Source organism: Fukomys damarensis, unplaced genomic scaffold (genome assembly GCF_012274545.1).
Source record: "Fukomys damarensis isolate Sample0158 unplaced genomic scaffold, DMR_v1.0_HiC HiC_scaffold_38, whole genome shotgun sequence".
NCBI lineage: Eukaryota > Metazoa > Chordata > Mammalia > Rodentia > Bathyergidae > Fukomys > Fukomys damarensis.
The window spans coordinates 78,705,625-78,724,455 of record NW_022900950.1 but is presented as its reverse complement, the minus strand read 5'-3'; the positions used below and the strand labels follow the sequence as shown (position 1 = coordinate 78,724,455).

Below are 18,831 nucleotides of genomic sequence, written 5' to 3'. Positions count from 1 at the left end.
ATATATATATATATAAAACCAGGAAAATAAATTTAATTCTTGATCCTTCTTCAACTTGCTATACAAAATCACATTTTGCCCCTCATTATGCTCTTTTTATCTATTAGGATAATTTTGCATTTCAGTTTAAAACAAAGCCTCTTTTCCTTCTGAAAACTGCAGATCTTGTTATATTTCAAACGCCATGTGTCTCGCAGTTGTGTGCTCCTCATGCGGTGTTAATTACCCTAAGGAATTAATATGTGCATATTATCTATAGCTGACCGCGGTTCCGCAGGACAGCAGCCCCACCCAAGGACCCCTGCGCTTTGGCCTGACGCAGCGGCTTCCACTGATTTCCTTACGCGGTTCTCCCCGAAGGAGAGGGGCCTCTGCAGTGCGGAGTTGCGCTCACTGCCCGGGCTTGCGCTCTGAAGCGTCTAAATGTGCTCACATACGTGGTGCGTCGCCTCTCTGGGTGGAAATCTTAGCTTGGAAATGCGTCGGAATGAAGCTGAGAGTGAACCCAGGGTCGGATTCACTGCCCTCGGCTGCATTCAGCTGCTTCTCTCAGGGCTGCAGGGCTGCCTTGCTCTACAGCTGACCTGCTTCCCCGCTCTTACCTCCAAACGGTGCAGGTGTCTGCTTGTTTTCTCCCAAGCTGCTGCTTCAAGTTCCTGCCAATCTGTTCCTCTCTCACTCTGTGATGCACTAAACTGAGAATCAAAATGACACGTCCCAAAACCTATGCCTTCTGCTAGGTGCAGTGGTACTTGTCTATACTGTCCCAGTTATTCAGGAGGCTGAGGCAGGAGGATCACTTGCACCTAGGAGTTCCTGACCAGCCTGGGCAGCATAGTGAGATCCATCTCTTACAAAAACAAAACAAAACAAAACAAAACAAAAACAATGAAGTAAATAGAACAATGGATAATACAAAACTGTTAATATAAGTTGAATCAAGTCTTGACGAATTGCTTTATATCGGCAGAAATCACGTTTTCTAATGTGTCAGTTTAAAAGATGATATCTAAGTTTTTATTTAACTTTATATCTTGAACTAATATTAAATCTAGTTAATAAATACACTTTGGATGCCTGGGGGAACTTTTTAACTGAAAAAGAATACTGTCACTTTGTTTAGAAGGCTTTTGCATTATCCATTAAATAATATTTGATAAATATAAATAAATTTGAACTTATTTGATCAGTAAAGCAATATAAGAAATTTAGGAGTTTAGAGGAAGCAGTGTCAACTAGTATTCAAACAAACACAAATCTGATAACATCAAGGAAAGCCTTATAGCAGTGTATTTGCATTGATGTATTTAATTAAAATTGTATCTATGGTACATAAAATGATGTTTTGATATATGGGCATATTGTGGAATGGCCAAATCAGGCCACTTAACATATGTTAACATGACCTCAGATGCTTTTTATGTGAGAAGAATATTTAAAATTACTCTTAGCAATTTTTAACTACAATATATTCTTACTAGCTGTAATCTCCACATTGTAATCTCCACATATGGTTCTCTTGAATTTATTTCCTTGAAATTTGTGTCCTTTGGAAAGAAGGGAATAGAAAAAACATGAGAAAAGGAAAAACAGGGAAACAAAGTCTTTGTAAATGGGGAAGGGTGGAGGGGGTGAGGGGAGGGCATGGGAACGGGAAAAAAATAAGAACCAAGATAAGTCATATAAGGGTGCAAGATCCAAGAGATGAATGTCTTCCTATTGTATACCTAAAGTGGACCAAAAAGACACTTGTGTCCTTTGACAAACATCTCCACTGTGTCCTCAGCCTGCAGCCTTTGATAACCACCTTTGTACTGTTTCGATGAGTTCAAATATAACTGTTTTTAAGCCAAACTTATTCAGTTAATCTGATTTGTTTGATTGCATAATCTTGGATTCTCATATAAAAATATTCTGAACTATTGGTAAAAAGGAAAACATTTCCTTTAAAAGCCTAACATGAAGTATGAAAAGTTCAGCTTCTTTATTTTCTACAAAGTTGGGGAAATGTGAAATTTATATTAGTCCGTGACAAAAGGGTTGTTTTTATTAGAGGGACTTCAAAATCTAATTAATTAGTCCCTAATGGAAGTAGGCAATATTCTATACCGATACAAAGATTTTTTTTTTCTGAAGTACAGACCCACGTGCATAAAACTTGCATTTTCTGTCCTTCAGCCCCAGAGACGAGAAACGACGGGCTAGTCCAGCCCCAGACAGACGCTCGCCTGGGCAGCGGGAACAAAATGGTCTGTAGCTGACCGGTGCGCACAGGCCGGCAGATACTCGCATAACAGGAAGGGAAATGCGCTTCCGTTTTGGATCAGCACGGCACAGAGAGCAGGAGCCAGAGCCAGGCCGCCCTAGCAGAGGCTCGCTTGGTTCCCCACCACACTCAAAGAAAGGGTCGAAATGGGCCCCACGTCCAGCACTGAGGGGCTGCGCACTGTGCGTCCCGGTCTCCCGGCCGGGATCTGCTGCCTTGGGGTCCCTCGGATGACCGCGCAGACCAAGGCGGCAGCTTCCCTCTGGCAGTGGACGTCTCCCTGGCCGACCGTGGCGGCCTCTCCCCGGCTGAGCCAGGCCTGTGTGACAAGGGACAGAGGGCAAGGCCTGCAGCAGCTGGTGAGGAGCCGGATCCCATGTGAGGACTCACACGGAGCGGAGTCCGCCAAGACCAGACTGCCCCAGGCGAGCCCCAGAGGAGACCCCGGCGCTGGGCAGCATCCGGACGGCCACCTGGTGAAGACGCGGCTGAGTCAGGCCCCATTCTAGACTCACAGGGACCTGGGACAAAAACACACACGCGGCTTTGGCTGCCAAGTCTGTGGCCGTGTGGTCTACACCAGTATACAGATTATCAGGGCGCTCCGACAAAAATAGGCTCTGAGGACCTTACTAAACATGTAGGTGTTCAGGACCTCAGGCTTAGGGCAAAGGCCAGAATGTCTTGGTGTCGTGTGGAAGCTCTCCAGGAAGTTTCTACTTTGTTGTCTGTGTGCATTGTGGATCATCGTGCTTGGTTACGTAGTTCCTCGCCTGAAATATTTTCATTGACTCTCAAAAGTGACCATTCATTTTTGCACGCTTGAAATGTCTCAAGGACTATACGTTATCAATACAAAAAATGCAACCAGCTAGCAGAGAGTACAACGAGCTTGCGATGGTGCGATGGTTCAGTTCCCGCGCCAGCCTGGCCCTTTGCAGAGGCCTCTCAGCCCCTGCGAAATTGTAAACCACGGATCTCCAAGGTACAAAACAAACGTCACCCGCTCTGCAAATCCCATGTCTGTTATATCTGTGCGCACAAACCGGCAGATAGGCACAGCATAATAAGATGTCACCTGGTGAGATCATTATTTTAAAAAATTTGTCTTTTGCTCCCTAGGTTGCAGGGTTTTGCGTGGCCTAGACCCAATCCTATGAAATTTTGTTTAGAGCAATGTTGTTAGAAGCTACCTACCATATGCAGAGAGAAAAATGAATGTCACAAAGTTGTTGGGTAAAACATGGAATGGACAAAAAGTACATTTGCTAGGCCCTAGTTATACTCACTTGATTTCTTGCTAATGCAATTTTCTATAAATCAAATAATATAATTGACTTTCATTATTTTTAAGAATTCTTCGGTAAATGTTTTATAAAGCAAGTAATCTTTTTGAGACCAAAATCTTATTTTTGTAATTTGTCTCGCCCTTAGATTACACTGGGTTATCTTCAAAGCACAGCTCATCTGTATTTTTAGCCTCATTAAATTATATATTTGAATAAACTTTTCTCTTCCTACTTGTCTCTAAATATAAATCAGGGCTAATATGTAGGCTTTTAAATCCCTGGGGAAGCTGAGACTCAAACACAAATAGACACTTGACTGTTTCTGAGACTGAAGTGAAGACTACTTTTGGATTACACGGGCAGTGCCCTAAAGTAACATCTGTGTTTCAATTCATAGAAAAGCATACATTTCTATCCTTCTAGACAAGGCTAAAGATGCAAAGAATATTAATAACAGTTCTAGTAGTTGAGGGGGAGTTAGATGTTGGTTTTGCTATGATTGTCTCCAAAGGATCAAAATCATGGCTCTTTAAAATGTTGAGCTTTTAAGAGGAACAGTATACTGAAAAAAATATTTTGTAATGACAAAAGGAATCTAAAACTTAACCAACCACCCAAGAGCAAACAGCACAATTTCACTGTCTCTTTCCTTTCCTTTTGGTTTATGCCCTGCTTCCTACACTGTGTTGGAGGCGAAAGGGCAGACAAAACAAGACAGGATGCCTGTCGTATGTCCCCTCCTTCCTTTGGTATGACCATACAATTTTAAAATTAAATGATTGAACAAAGCTGTGTAAAGGAATACATTAAGAATTGGAAAAATGTTTTAAACATTGTTATAATTAATCCCAGAGTCCTTTCAGTGACCAGAAGCAGCATTGCCAAATATTAATGGCAATTTAGCAGGAATTTACTTTCATGCTCCTTTGGAGCTTTAATAAATGAGGTTGTAGCCACATCAGTCCAGTGAAATGTCAAGTGGCTCAATATTCATGCTGCTCACTGTGGAAGAAATAATCAAATTGATTATTTTCTTTTTCTCTGTTGGTTCTTTCTGTAGTGTAAAAAAAGTATTAAAATTACTATTGTTTGATATTGTTTCCACAAATTTGATTATGTTTTTAGAATTTAAAATTTATTTGTGAAGCAACAATAGCCTCTTAATGATCAGAGAATCTGGTTGCTGGATGGATACCTTTGTTTTTGTTTGGATAAGTGTCCCCCAAAGGCCCGTGTGTTAAAGGCTCGGACTCCGGTTGGGGATCCTGGCCAGGTCATGGGGGTGTGCCAGGCAGGCAGTGAGACTCCAATCCTTTCTACCTTTTGTCTTTGCCACCAGAGGCCAGGAGGTGAGAACCTTTGCCCACCATGTCTTCTGGCATGATTATAGCATCAACACCCGCCCCAAACGATGGCCCCAACTGCAGCTTCTGGAGCCTCTGAAACGGTGAGCCAAAACACACTTTCCTGTTTTTCAAACTGATTGTCTTGCGCATCTTGTTACTGTGGTGGAAAGCTTATGATCACACTGTACACTCAATCAGGAAAGACAGGGCCCTTGTTTGGTGGGAACTTCTGGAATAAGTAAGCAGAAGAAAGAAAAGAAAAGAACGAAAATTCATCCCCATAAGATCCACAGAAGTTTTAAAGCTTTGCCCAGGGGGCCCTTATTTGGCTAATCCAAACACAGCTCCACATTTAGTTTTCAGGTGAATAAGCAAGGCAGGACCCTAAGATGTCAGATCATTGGTCCAATTGAAGTTCACCTCAGAAGGGTTATAGACGCTCAGGCCTTCCCAGCCAGCTAACTTCTCACCTTGCAACCTAAACTTAATTTCTGTACATGTTGGAAATGGCATCTCATTGGAAGACTTTTGTTTCTCTTTGCACTTCTGCAAATTTATGTGACCAGTTTTCCATTTTCAGACTTCTGATAAATGCGTGTCAATATAAATTAAAGTACCATAAATCTAGGTGTCTAAATACATTTCATATTTGCGATGTCCACTTCCAGTGAATTTCATTTATATTTTATATTTATTTTCCTCTTCTTGTGACTAACTAGAAGACTCTTTTTTATTCTCCAAATCCTTGCTGGGATATTTCTAGTTCTCACTTTTTTTTAGGGGAATTTGACATGCAGTTCAGTTTTCTGGACCAAATTTGTGGCTTACAGATATATAATGGTCCACTTCTAATACTGTAACAATTATTTTTCACATGTCTGCTGTCTAACCAGATTTTATTCCCTTTGGGGCAAAGATGTAACTCTTACTCCAATGACTGGTGAAATGGACGGTGCACAGTATATACCATAGAATTTTTCTGAGGAAAAACTTGCTTTGTTTTAAGGCAGTACAGTTCCTGCAATCATTTATACCTGATAAACTTTAAAGTCAATGCTGTATGCACGATTGTATTTCAAGCATCCCTCAGTGAATGAATGGCCTGGTAGTACTTGTTAACTTCAGTCTTACATTTCTGTGTACTGAAGTTTACAGCATTTGTTTTCTATAAGGCAACGAAATGAATGTTCTTTCAAATCCATTCTGCCTCAATCATGAAACTGTACTTTCGGATCACAAGTACTGTTTTTCAAAACAGTGTTATTACAGTATTCAAGATAGCTGCTGGGATGAACGATGAAACACTGTTTTCTTGGTAATCCGATCTGTTGATGGACCCTGTGGTTTTGTATTTATGAAGATATAGATGTTGATGTTTTGTATGTTTTAGATCCATCTAGAACTATTGAGGCTGGCAATTCTATTTGAAAGTATATAAGAAGGCATAGTCATCTGTCTGATTTAATATGATATTGTGAAAAATATTAGTGAAGATATAGTGAAAAAATTCTAGAAATGTGCCTATGACCATCCATCCAGTCATTGCTTAGGATAATAGGTAATACTCAGTTTAATTTTCTTAATCTTGGTATTTCTAATAATTTTTTCAAACAGAGGTAATCCATTTTTGTCTGTATTTTATGCATCCTTTCACATTTCCTCTTTAAAAGACTATATTTAATATTTCACTCACATTATTAGAGAAGGAGCATTCCAAAAGTAGTTGTTGAATTGCTTTTGAGTTCTTTTCTCTATCATTATTTCAAAGATCCATCACTGAGCAGTCAAGAATCTTGGAAATATTTTAGGGTTAAGTTAAATCTCAAGAGTAGCACAATTCTTAGACTAAAGTTAATGTGAGTAAACTACTCTCAACTCCTAACTGCAAGTCATTTAGTCTTTTCTAGACTTGGTCTCTGGAATCGAGGAAAAAGAAGCAAGGAAATCATTGCAGTGTAGTCAGAGAAGAGAAAGGCTCAGTGTTTGCTTAATATAGATAACGCATTGTACATTTACAATCACTAGAATTTTCAGGCATTCTTATCTATTTGCAGTAGATGAGAATGGAGTAGAAAGTGAACAAAGTGAGCACACTCTTTTATATAAAAAATTTGATCTTTAACAGTACAGACGTAATGGCAAGGGACTCTGACAAAGGTCTTCACTGAGAACTGACCTGTACAGGCAGAAAGCAGTATGTCTGATAATTATAACTATCGTCGGTCGAGAGTCAGTTGAGCCAGGCATGGTACCCTTCAGTCCTGGGCCCATCTCAGTCCTAGGCCACCCCAGTCCTCAACACTGCTGTTTGGCTTTGCTACTACTAACTGTATTGCATGGATAGGGAGTATGAGGCCCACAGAACTTGCCTAAGTACCTGCTCCTAACTGGATGTTTCTGAGTGGCATGCAGCATGTTTAAATCCAGCCAGGCCAGTTCTAGCCCATTCACACCTCATTAGGACGCAGCTGCCTCTGTCCAATGTGTGACCCATTATTCCCTCAGGGCGCAAGCAGGGATGAACTTCAGAAATAAGTTCTGAGTCGGAGAATGGTATATGCAGGGGAATGAAAGAATCTGTGGCCTTGAGCTGGAGGGATCTCTCTCTTCGGTTGCAGCTGAGGAGGATAAAATGTAGTATAAGGAGGTGAAGAGAGAATGAGTGATCTGTTCAGTATTCCTTCTCAGAGAAGTGAGGTCCAATGGAGCAAGGCAGCAATGGATTTGTCAGTCTGTCACAAAGATGGACAGAGAGGAAGGGAAACTTCATATAGTTTCTGCATCCATCAGCGAACCAGTTCACACAAGGTATCTAGAAATCTCCTCTTTCTTACCCTCTAGCACACACAAGTAAGAAACACATCCTGGCCCCTGTGTGTCAGGGGCACGCTGGTAGATGTTCATGACACGGTGCTGTGTGGGACAAACCCACAACCCCATGGTCTCAAGGTCAAGCTGGGAAGACAGGTGTGCATCAAGGTGTAAAACATAAAAACGTAAAACCGGCAGGGCCACATGTGCCAAGGAGCTGTTAGGGAGATTGAAACTGCTTAGCATGGTAAGAAAATGTTTATCAAAGCAAATCTTTGACTTCTAACCAATAAGTTAATTAAGCAGAGTTATGCTCCTGGGAATTCACACTGAATAATGCTGCGGTCTGGATGGGTCCCCTAACCTTCCACGTGTTGGAAACACAATTCCCTGATTCACACATGGGAGCATTTGGAGGAGGGTCCTTTGGGAGGTAATTGGGTTGGATGGAGTCATGAGCACGTGCAGTGGCATTGCAGAGAAACTCCAGGGCGCACTGCGCTCCCTCACCGTCGATGTCCCCACCCCGGGAGGATGCAGCACAGGCACCATGCGTGCTGAGCAGATGCTGGTACTGTGCTCTGAGCCTTCCCAGCCGCCACACATGAGCCGAAGGAACTTCTATTCTTTGTAAGTTACCCAATCAGATACTTTGCACTGAGCAAATGCACTGAGAAAGAAAATTTGTAACTTTAAGGAATTTTATTCATACAATCTGAATGCAGTTTAATGTTGCATCTATATGCACCATGGAAAATGAAGACCTCCCCAGTCATGATTTCTGAGAACATAAAATGTCCATCTGAACAACTCAGATATCCCTCCCTCCCTCTCTCTCTCTCTCTCCACATCTCTCTCTGTCTCTTTTATTTATATTTACTCCTTTATTTATTGGCATGGTGGTAGCAGGATACCCAACTATATCAATTTTTATCAATGTAGGTATATGTAAAAATTAGGGGACATTTGATAATTGCAGGTTGCATCTCTCACCCCAAGAGACTCTTTTAGGGAGAGGTGAGCTCCTGAAATCTGCATCTGGGGCCCAGGAGGATTTTGAAAGGAATGTTAGCAACACATTTTCTAGACAGAGCCCAGTTTATAAGCCACATTCCGTGTTTATATTTTCTCCACTATATTTAGCTATAAGCTTTGTATTATACATTATACTATTGTATTTATTAATATTGACACATTAATGATAAATAGGATATAAGGTACTTAACAAAAATATTTACATTTTCTATATGCTTTTAGTATTTTAACTGCACTTAATTAAATAACTGAGTGTTCCAAACAAAACAACTTCTTTATTCGACTTGGATGTGCTACTAGACCAAGAGCAAGACAAATGAGCCACTCAAACGCCTTCCTATAGCTATTTTTTATCCTGCCACATAGTTGAAGAAATCACACAAAGACTCTGGAGGACAGAGTGCTAGGAGACTGTAAGATTCTCTGACATTTACACTTTATTATTAGTGTTGAGAAAGTAACTGAGAGATGATAAGAAAATTATAGAATGAATTTTCTATAAATAATGAATTTATACATTCATTAAATTTATTAATTAAATTTATAAATTCAATAAATGAATTTCCAGCAAATGAATTTTCCATTCAAGTACAATCTAGATATTAAATGATGAAATTGAAGGACTTAGTAATTGTTTCTAAGAATTCAAAAATCAAAAAGCATTACTCATGCATGATAATGAAGTTTTCAGAAGCTTAAGAGTTTCTGCTACTAAAATTATAATAAAAACTAAAGTAAAAGCACACTCTTTACACACTGACCAGTTTATACCATTCCATTGTCAGGATTGCTCTCTCTGCTTCACCTTTCCCCAGCCTGGGCTCCTGGTGGCCCAGAGGGAATTATCTTAGAGCCCTTCTGAGAGCAGATTATGGGGTGGGGCGGGGGATGAAGCACCACAGGGAAATGCACACACCTTCACTTTCAAGGAGTCATGGGTGTTGGAGAGAAAGACCATGAGAAAGGCCAAATGCAAACAAAACCTTTTCTTTTTGGCTGAAGACCCAACCCAGGGTGTCCTACATGTGAGGCGAGTCCTCTGCCCTCGAGCCACAGCCCAGGTCTAAGGTTCTGACTTGAGTAGAAATGGCATTATCATGGACTTAACCGAACTGCATTGAGGTTATAGATGGATTCTGTAGATGGGGTATAAAATGGCAGGAGTGGCTGAAAGAATGGTTCAGAAAGAAAGTTTGTGTTCTTTCAAGTACATTATTTCAATTATGTGTTCTTTTGCATATCGAATTTCAGTACTTTGAATTAGGGGAGAGACAAAATTGGTAAAAAAAGTCTTCCAACATGAGAAGGGAAAGAAGGATCTTAGGGATTGAGGGTGAAGTAACAGAATCCATGTGGACACCGGAGTCCCATCTAGAAGCAGTGGAGAAGAATCACTGGGGCTGGAGTGGTTCTATTATCGGCATACTTTAAAAGCACCACACATGGTTCTAATGCAGAGCCCTAGTGCAAAGGGGGATGAGTTATGTGAATAGGACAGTAAGATTGGATTCATTTTAAGACACGTATCATGACCATGACACATGTATCAAGATAATGGACTGTAATCTGCACTTCATTTTCCCAGAACCATTCCTGTGAAATTATGTGTGTTATGAATTTTCATTACTCAAATGGTAAAGTTCATTTTAAAAAGTTCAAGAGGAAAGATGAAAGAAAAAGTCAATATAGTCTGCATGGTATAAATACAGTTAGTTAATTTGGGAATATATTTCCTTCCAGTCTTTTTTCATTGTGGTGTTTACAAGTATGTGGGTTTAGTATATATACCACTTCATGTCATAAATTGTAAGTGGAGTATTATTCTGTAGTAAATATTTTCCATAATACAAGTTTTTTCTATTAATGGTTTCTGCTTACATGCCTGGATATTTCCTCTCCCTTCCTTTCTTTCTTTCTTTCTTTCTTCCTTTCTGCCTAATTTCTTCCTTCTTTCTTCTCTTGTTTTCTGACTAGGGGGAGCTTCCTGTTCTTGCTGCAGCGGAATGTGGTAGAACAATGCTAAGAACTCTGTGAAATAAAAGCCTACACTTGTCTGCATATTCAGATAGGATTTTATTAAACCTTTGTCTCAGAGAGTACAAGTAGATTCCCAATAGTAACTTTCAACCAAGAACCTTTTTCTGGGGTCATCAAATGCTTTTTTTTTATTTCTTTTTTTTGGTACTGGGGATCGAACCCAGGCCCTTGCCACTTGTGAGGCAGGCGCTGGAACCACTGAGCTAAATCCCCACCCTTGGGTCATCAAATGTTAATGGAACTTACATGATTAATTAAATCAAGTGGTTTTTTTCCTGCAAACACTACACTCACATAGGCACAGCTTGTCATACAGAAACAGCCTGAGACCAGATATTCTGCAGTGCTGTCTAGGCCACAGGAAGTACTCAATAGAAGCACTTATCAAGTAGTAAATTTAAGTTAAATTTATAAATTAAAATCATAATAGTCATTTGAAAAAAATGCAGAACTTTAAAAATGTAAAATTATTTCATTCTTAAATAAGCACAGTTTCATACTGATAAGATATACATGTATATCACTCTAGGATCCTGCACAATTTCTCACACCTTGCAATCCATTCAAACATTACCACTCTTATATCCTATTCCTTCGGACTTTTATGGTAATTGCTTATTTCCATAGCAGTCAGGATAGGTCAAATTTCATAAATATGCCATCCAATGGAAAGTAGCACAATTTAATGTTGACATTGTGAACTAGTTTGTGTCTTAGCTACTAAATGTCAGGTATTTGTATCCAACAGGTGTCAAGCATGGCCATGCTTTCCTCTAAAATTTCAAAAGCTCACAAGCACTTGTATGAATTTTCTGGGACGGCTTAGTGTGACTCTGGGCAAAATTTGGGAACCATGGATTTAGCATGATTTGAAATTTTTATTTTGCCTGATATATTTCATAATACTATAAACAGTGTTGGGCCAGGGATTTAGCTCCACCACCTAATGCAAGGTCCAGTTGATGGATGGATATATGTATTTGTATGTGTGTGTGTGCATGTGTGTGTATATGTGTGTGTGTGTGTATATGGAGGGAGGCATATGGGACCACTCCCCTCTGTGTGTCTGAAGCTGGCAGTGCCACAGAGCCAACCCTCCTGACCTTTGACCTGAGGTCCACTATCCAGAGACAGAGATAAGAAAGGCAATGACCCCTGGGCCGACCTTGGAAGGTTCCTGAAATTCCAAACCAGGACACATGCATACTAGACCTGCCACACAGCCCCCAGAATGCACCCAGGCCATTTTCTTTTCAGGTCATGCCACTTTTCCTTTCTCTGTCAGCTCAAGCTTGCTCACTCTGAAAATCTTTTTCTTTTTAAACTTTATTAAACTTAGCCGCTTTTTCTATTCCATTTTGTGCAACATCTAATTCTTTGTTCCTTGTGCATAAGAACCCAGAAACTAATCTTCCAAAAACCTATCACCCACTGTAACATTTTGGTGAGCCAGCCAGGAGGTAAAAGAGGCATGGAGACTGTGGAAAGCTCTGATTCTGGTAAACTCAGCCAAAAGGCTTTTCCTTTCTTCACTCCGTCTCCAATCCTGTAACAATTTAGTAATAAGGAGAGGCAGGAAACTGGAGGATAGAGGAGCCAAGTGTACTCCTTCTCCCTTACAGGGGAGTAAGGGAAGTATATGGCCTCTGTATGTTTTTTGTTTTATTTTTTTGTACCAGGGATCGAACTCAGGACCTTGCACTTGTAAGGCAGGTGTGGTGCCATTGAGCTAAATCCCCAGCCCTGCCTCTGTGTTTTAAATGCCTACGGGTTTGTGCGAAGACAGACCTTCTCATATATCTTCCTCAACCTTCCTGGATCCTAGAGCTGCTTGTCCATCCTTGCCTTTATGTATCTTTTCCTGGGTCCTCTCATGGTTGCTTCTCTAATACCAGCTCTCTTCCTCTCTCCATCCTACTTGATTCTGGTGTTATGATGATTTTGGCCTCATGTTTATTTTCCTATTGGAAATGGTATGTAACCTGTAGTTGCTAAATAAGTTTTCATTGTGAAGCTTTCATTTATGAGGAAACTCTTCTCTTTTTGTGGCAGGACCTAGCAAACATCCAGGGGGGTGGGGAACAGAGGAAAGGGCTAGAGAGGGGCAAGGGTAATATACAGGGGCTCAAGATTAAGGTAGGGTTTTATTGAGATCTGTCATTGGGGAAGTGCTTGCTATCCCTCTTTGGATACACACATCGGGACATTAGGTGATTTTTATAATCGGCTAGAGGCATCCAGCTAGTTAGGGGCCGACTCTGGACCCCTGTTTTGGAGATAGGTTTTGGCCAAAGGAGGAATTCACCAAAGGAAGTGGTGTTGGTGCCCTCACAAGGTCAGAGATGTCTGGCATCTGAAGCCCAAGGAGTTCAGCTCTACCTGGAGATACTGGGGCTGACCAGGCCAGGGATGGACACAGGGAACACTTTATGAAGTTCCCATGACCTAATCCTAAGGAGGTTGCCTTTACGAAGGGATGCCCTTGGACTGAACAAGTTGGGGACAGACCGAGGGAATGGCCTATAAAGTTCCCACAAGTTAATTTTTACTGCTCTTGCCCACGGACTCACCATGGGTAATGTCTCATCCACTCCACCTGACTCCCTGCTTGGAGAAGATAGGGAAAAATGGTCCGAGGTACCTTAGGCCCCAGCCTTCCTGGCCCTCTGCCAAAGTTTGACCATTTCCACAGAACTAATCCCTCATCAAAAGCTGATGCTGCTGAAGACCTCCTCCTGCCAGGCCCCCTCATAGCCTACCTCCTCACCAACTTGCAAAGCCAGTGCCCCCAGGAGGCAAAGATATCCTCCTGGGCCCACACCACACTAGGTCAGGTCTGCATTCCATAAGCTGAAACCCAGGGAACTCAGCATCTAAGTCTGACACCATTCTATCCCTCAGAGGAGTGGCAGGCATGGATGGTACTGTCCAAGTTCAGGTCCTGTTTCAGTCATGGATATTCAGTGATGCAAAGAAAAACTGGGTAAGTTTCCTGAGGAACTTGGATAATGTGCTGATAGATTCCATTCCCTGACGATGGTTTTTGATATGGCCAGTTCATCCTGGTTTCTTTCTGCACAGCAATAGAAAGAGAGGATTATAATAATAGCTGCAAGACAGGCCAACAGTGAGGTTTTTGTGGTTGCGTCTGATGGTAAACAGCTAACTGATGCATTATTTCGGTACCAAGAGGGATCCAGGAGGGATAATAACTCTGAAGGTGGAGAAACCAAATGGAGGTTATACTTCCAGGCCATCCTAGTGGCTATGCAGAAAGACACGCCTGTAACTTATGATAAGATCAGGAACGTTAGTGATCTGATGAAAATCCAGCAGCTTTCCAACACTGGCTTAGTAAATACATTAATTAAAAGGCACTCAGTAAATACATTAATTTAAACCAGGAGTCTAGAGAGGGCCGAATTATCCTGGTTATTTTATTAACCAGCCAACTCCAGACATTAAGAACCTCCAAAAATAACATGGCCCAAAGCTGGGACAAGTCAATTGGTCATCGGAGGTTATGCGGTCCTTAACGAGCATGACAAAGAAGAGGATAAATGGGAGTTGAGTAAGGAAAAAAGACAGACAAAAGCCATGGTGGCCCTAATGAATAAGTCTCATGATAAAGCCCATGGAGCCAAGGGAACTAAAGTAATCCAGAGAGTGATGGGGCTAATCTACGTGTAAGTGATCCCTGGGGAAAGGAATGCCCTTAAATACTGCTCAGTCCTTGCCAACCTTGTCTGAACAAGGAGGAAGACCCTTGGTGCTGGAAGAAGGGCTGCCCTCATTTCCCAAAGGGGATGAGGTCACCTGTCACCACGGTGGCCAGGGAAAAATGCCTGGACAGTGACTGGCTGTGCCCATGGTTATCTGTGTGGCCGCTCACAAGGGCATCCTCATCACCTTGCAGGACCGTTGGGTTACTCTGGACCCAGGAAGCCTTCTTGATACTGGGGTATCTTACTTGATTCTAACCTCATATTGAGGTGAGTTGCCATCCTGTTCTTCAGTTGTTGTGGGCCTTGAAGGAGTTAACCAGTGTTCTTTATGCCCACTCTGAATTGCAAGGTGGATTTTCTTTTTGAAGCTGCCTTCAGAGTAATACCAAAATGTACCACACCAGTAACTGGAAGGAGGTACATCCTCTTCCTACTCAGGGGCTCTTTGTCACTCAGACCTCCACAACTAGTGTCCTACTTGCCAGGGACCCTTGCAGCCTGGCCTTTCAGGCCGATTTCTCTGCTGGGACTTGATCCCCACATATGGTATGATGGCACTCCTGGGTAGGCTGTGAAGGTACCGCAGTACTCATGTAGCCGAGGGCCCTGATGTACACTCACAGAAGGCGGTATCTCATTAAAAGGAAAGCTAGGCAGGGGCTGAAGCCCATTATCGCTAAATTTTTGTCTACAGAGTTGCTGATGCCGTGCCAGTTCCTGTGCAATGCACCCATTTTACTGGCCGTCATCATTTTCCATGGGGAGAATACAACTCCTACAAGACCTCAGAATCACCAAGAGGCAGCGGTGTCTATCACCCCACTAGCAGATCCCTACAGCCTTCTTACACAGACTCAGGAAACACTAACTGCTTCTTTGGCTTTGATCTCAAGAGTCTTTCTCTTCCATTCTCCTGGACATTAGCTCTCAATACTTGCTAGATTCACTTCTCTGCCAAGACACCAGGAAACCGACCATAAACCTAGTGCACCTGGGAACCCGTGGATACAGCCTCAAATTTCTCTTCAGAGAAGAGAGCACTGACAAACCTGCAGAGTCAGATAAGCAAGCCATTTTGTTCCCTCTAAATACAGGGGATAGTCAGCCCTATTCTGGATGAAGCAATCTCAGGACACACAAGGGTTAAGAAACAGGGTGAAGACATTGCCAAAAAGGGGCCGTCTGATTGTACTTCTTTATTCCCATGCAAGATTGCACTCAACCTACAGCCAGTGACTCAGCTGGTGCCCAACTCAACTAAACGGATGTTAGTGGATATCAAAGGAAATTGTACATTGGGAAAACAGAACTACTGAAGCCAACCAGACACTTGTTATGGCCCCTTTCAGCCTTTTGCTGTGCTGGCAGAGCCTTTATCTCTCTGGGAAAATGAAAATGATCAGCTGACCCATATGTTTACTCTTGAAAATAATTTCTGACCTGGGACTCAGGGACTTTTCTTCCCTGCCCATGTCGCCTGCTCACAGGGTCTGGGCAACACAGCTGTCAGTGATTTTATCCCATGAATTCCTCCCCCAGAGCACCGCTCTCGCAGGCTGGATTCACAAAGTTTCCATTAAATCAAGTGTTAGATTTTGTCTAATAGAACACCTAACAAACACTCAATAAAGATTTGCTTAAAGGAGTTGTGTGTAACAAAATGCTTGTTCGGATTTTATATGATTTTTTATAAAAAGAAGTGGCGAGTTGTGAAGTTCTGTTTGCATTATTCATTTTGTGTTTTGATATCTTACTGTGAATAAGCCATTTTGTCATTGTCAAAACGATAGGTGAAAATCACATTTGTCTTTCACTTCCCATTTCTCAGAGGTACCAATTGTGATTTAGTGTGAGAGAGAGATTTGATTTTACTTGTACTCATTTAAAATATTTTAAATTTAAATTTGTTTTCAGTGTAGGATTCAAAAAATATATATCAAATTATATCTCTATATGCTACAAGGATAAACACTTATTAAATAAAATTGGAATTTCTGAAAGGGTGCATGTTTCCTCTTTAGCCATTGGTCTTCTGTGCCTGTTTCAGATAATCAAATGAGAATTTGCATTGATTAAATTCTGAATTCAACATCAAAATATCCCCTCCTTTGTTCTTCCTTAAATTTGAATCATGAATCATTTGCATTTAAATACTTTTAGATTTTTTTAAATCAGTCTCCATAACCATTTGGATGATCCCTAAAAGATAAAAATCTCATAAAAATGTGCATATATTGCTTACAATCAATCCTGCTTAATTACTTTGAATCTGCAATTAAAGTTTCAAAACAAAAATAAAAATCCCCAATCTATAGAAACAAAAGCACAGGAAATGATATTTATGTCCAATTTAGGGTTTAGCCTGTGTCTTTGAATGACTAGTTGCTTTTCTTGAATAAGACACCTGTCTTTACAATACACTGTGTGGAAAACATTAAGAAAATGTAGCTTCTCAGGTTTCTGAAATTCTCTATTTGATCACCATTTCTTTCCCACGGACACTTTCTCCATCCAGTCACTGCACAACGAATGGAGTTGAGGTCAGAGAAGGAAACAAAAGTATTGCCTTTTAATTAGAACAACTTGGATTCAATTGGCTAGATTTTCTTCAAAAAGTTGAGTTTTGAAAATGGAAGAGTACTTCAAAATTATCCATTCCTATTAATTGGTCATTTTCTTTGTGTTTATTTGATGAATCCTCAGTCATATATATTTAAGTACTAATTCCAGCATTTTTGTCTGAAAGTAAAGGAAATAGAGATCAAATAACAAATATGTCTAATATGACATATTAGAAATGTATATTTTTGGTTATCAGAATATCTACATTCTATAATTTTTGCTACAAGGGAATATTACAGAAGCTTTGAAAAGAGTTACCATGTAGTGAACTTATAGATGATCATGATATTTATTAAACATTTAAATAAAGCAAAATAGAATCACTTTAATATGTATTAAGCACCCTAAGTGATCAGCTAATGTGATTATCAATACTTCCTAAGTAAGGACTTGCTATTAGGCTTTGTTTCATTTAGCCTTAGGTGAACCAAAGCAGCATGGTAGAGAACACCGCACAGTATTTCTTAGCCCTGTTAAACTCTCCAATTACGGGAGCTCAGATGGGCTCCATCCGAGCTGTTCCATCAGATTTATGAAATCCTCTGAAATCCACTCCCCTATTCCATTTGCAGGACTCTACTTTGTTCTTGTCTCTAAGTCAGGATGGCATAATTTAAAGGTTATTATCTCAGAAAACCTTGACATTAGGAAAAACAGAAAACACAAAGCTTCTTATTTGGCAGAGTAAAATGAAAGGATTTCCCCCAGGAATCAAAGCAAACTCATTCTGGCATGGTTTTTTCCCTCTTATTTTAGTTTCCCTAGAGCCAAGATGTCACCACTCCAATAGTACTTGCCTGGATCCACTGAAATTTCTACTGAACACCTTACAGGGGCTCTTTGATGTTCCAAGCTCTGTGTTCACTTGTTTTTGCCTTACAATGGAAGAAGCTTCTCAACTGTTTCTGCCCTCAGCTTAACCTTTGTGATGGTGTAAACTTGGCTTAAGCAAATATTTCCAAGCGACTTTCATTCCCTGTTGGAATTTATACAGAGGAGATAACTGGACAAATGTACTGCAGGTACGCACCGGGGTCTTCATCACATTTTTTGTGTACAACAGAAATAATCAGAATACCCTCATCCAGGGTACGATTAGACAGAGGAGTGACGCATATTTACTTTTGAAGAAATAGAAAGGTAGCTGTGATATATTGTCCTATGTCAAAAGTTTAAAAGGCTGATTGTAAGTTAGGTTAAAAGTCTTCAGATTTATGCATCAGTATGCAGATGATGGTTTCACTGGGTGATAAAGTTTTAGACCTGTATTAACTACAACTTACATTGTCCCTATGTGGCTACTTAGTTTTATCTGAAAATTAAGATTAAATAAAATTTATACATCAGTTTTGGGGAAGAGGATCTGAGGAAGATGCGGAGTAGGGGAGCTAAAAAGATTAAGGTTCAATAAGCATATGTACCAATTGCCCAGGATTAATGCACTATGTATCGAAAACACATACTAATAAAAAGATTAACCCAAAACAAAGAGAAAAATATAAGCAATTAAACAATTCAGTTTCCTACTTGCCCTGTTCACATTTTAAATCTCCAGTGCCCACAGATGTGTCGTGGTGCTGTATTGGCCAGCACAAGTGTGGGACGTTTCCTGTATTATAGATAGATCAGTTGAGCAGAATTGCTTCAGATGATGTATACTTACTTTTCACTCTTTTTTTTTTTTTTTTTTTTTTTTTTTT

The 18,831-nt window shown here is 40.7% G+C and overlaps 1 long non-coding RNA gene across 1 annotated transcript in view; it reads left to right on the top strand.

The window, feature by feature from the left end:
- Positions 1-18,023, top strand: part of LOC109118177 — an 80,312-nt gene extending 62,289 nt beyond the window's left edge. The window contains exons 3-4 of the long non-coding RNA XR_004515705.1: positions 4,895-5,002; positions 17,888-18,023. This is a non-coding gene — a long non-coding RNA (uncharacterized LOC109118177). The remainder of the gene's footprint in view (positions 1-4,894; positions 5,003-17,887) is intronic.
- The last annotated feature ends 808 nt before the right edge of the window (positions 18,024-18,831 follow it).